This window comes from Misgurnus anguillicaudatus, chromosome 2 (assembly GCF_027580225.2).
Source record: "Misgurnus anguillicaudatus chromosome 2, ASM2758022v2, whole genome shotgun sequence".
NCBI lineage: Eukaryota > Metazoa > Chordata > Actinopteri > Cypriniformes > Cobitidae > Misgurnus > Misgurnus anguillicaudatus.
In genome coordinates, this window is record NC_073338.2 from 13998176 (window position 1) to 14000630 (window position 2455).

Genomic DNA, 2455 nt, shown 5'->3' on the forward strand with positions numbered 1-2455 from the left:
CGTTCTCTGAACTTTTAAAGGGACAGTAGATCATTAAAGGGATAGTACGGAGCCCGTAAGGGGACACTTTGGTGAATATTTTTAGACCACACTATTGCGTTCCCACGCAATACTTTTGCGTTCCCACGCAATACTTTTGCGTTCCCACGCAATACTTTTGCGTTCCCACGCAATACTTTTTGCGTTCCCTCGCAATACTTTTTGCGTTCCCTCGCAATACTTTTGCGTTCCCTCGCAATACTTTTGCGTTCCCTCGCAATACTTTTTGCGTTCCCTCGCAATACTTTTTGCGTTCCCTCGCAAAACTTTTGCGTTCCCCCGAGAAACCTTTTGCGTTCGCTCGCAAAAAGAGAATACTGTTTTCGCGAGAAAGCACCGCGCTTCACAGCGTCACATGAGGCAGTTCATTAGGCATTGGCATCATTTATGCCCACTGTTTGAAGATATGATATATAACTACTGTTATTAAAGAATTATACAGTATTTCTTTGTATTTAAGTCCAAGTTCAAATGAACAGTGGCATGTAAGACTAGTCTTGCATATTTAATTCACTCTAAAATGGTCTGGTATTGTCACTTAACTTATGCTGCTTGACTTCTCAGCATAAAGATCATTATTAAATTAATATAAAATATTATTTCAAATTTAGAAATAGGCTACCCCATGCCATCTAATAAAGAAGTGGGTACTCCGTGTGTGCCGTGTACCCAGCACTACACCATATGGCATCATTGATGTCCGCTGTTAGTAGATATATAACTACTGTTATTAAATAATTATATTGTATTTCTTTGTATTTAAGTCCAAGTTCAAAATAAAACTCTATAAACCTCTCCATTCTGAAATGGTTTATTCATTCATTGCCCCCTCAGATCTGATTTGTACCCCCTCTGTTTCATTTTTGTATTCATGGTTAAAATGTTCAACCTTTTGATTTAAATAATAATTTAACCCTATCCCCATATGGGATTTAAAATGTTCAGTGACATTACTGTCAGATTCAAACGTCTTTCGCGCTGAGCCAGACGGACGAGCTCAGCGCTATCATATAGCAACACTATGCACTGTTTTCAACCTCATAATGTTTATTTTAGATATCAGACATTTAAATACACATAAGCACTGGTAAAACAATAGCCTACATTTAGTTTGTAAAATACACACTAATGTTTGGGGAAGCAGCAATACAAATCTATTCAAATAAGATTTATTTTCAAATAATAATAATTTGCCGACGTATCAGACAAACACAGTGGAAGTACAAAGTTTACTTTATGGTTTTAAAGGTTATAATGATACATGTTTGAAAGACGGGGATGCGCACCTCCCTTGCGAAAAATGGGTGTGCTTGAATCTGTACTTTTATGGGGTGTACTTTTTGCATGAATATAACGGGCTTGAGTACACTTAAATGTGAATTGAATGCGGTATTTTCGGCGCACTGAATGCACATTGAATGTAATTAATTTCAAATATATTAAGTTGAAATAAAATGTAATAAGGTACCTATAGGCCCGGCTGCAGGATGAAATGACTGAGGGGGCATTTGAAATTGTTGGGGGCTTAATTTATACCATCAATGAATAATACACATTGAGATCTCGCTTTGGAACGACATATTTTTTATATGAAGCGCTCCATAAAACACTCCATATGCAACTGCACAGGTAACCAGAAACTCACTAGCAAAATTGAAACAGCGTAATAATCCATATTGTAGACGAGAGTATTCACGGCAATGGCAATATCCTCACAACATTATTATTGATCAAAACTTTATTTTGTTTTTATTTATATTTAAAAAAATTCAAAGGAACTGTATTCTTACAGTTATTCAAAGATGCACACATTATTCCGCGATTTGAATAATAGACGAGAGTATTCATATAACGGCAATGAACGTCTCATATGGCAATAAATATCTACATATAACTTAACACAACAGCATGATGAAATTAATAAACGGATAAGGAAGCTTGACATGTAAATTGTATTATTATTACCTTAAACACAGCAATATTACTGAAATAAACTCGTAAATGCGCAAAACACGTTAACCGCATTAACAAGTCTAAGCAATAAAAGTGGAAAAGACATTATTATCTCTTAAAACTTTATATGACAAAAATTATATTTAAAGGAAATGTATTCTTACAATTATTTAAAGATGCACAAATAATTCCATATATTATTTCCTGTTTAAGAGCACGTTCGTCGGCCTCGCTCTGTTATGTAATAGCTGCTTGACAGCCCTTGTGAAAAATTAGCGTGCTTAAGTGTATTGAAAGCGTACTTTTGTGTGCTTAAAACAATAAGAGTATACTTTTTGAGAAGTGCACTTGCTGATAATATAATATAATTAAAATTAAAGACCACTTAATGTACTTAAATGGGATACACTTTAATGACACTATTTATTAACACACTTAAGTGCACTTTTCTTAAGTTTAACTT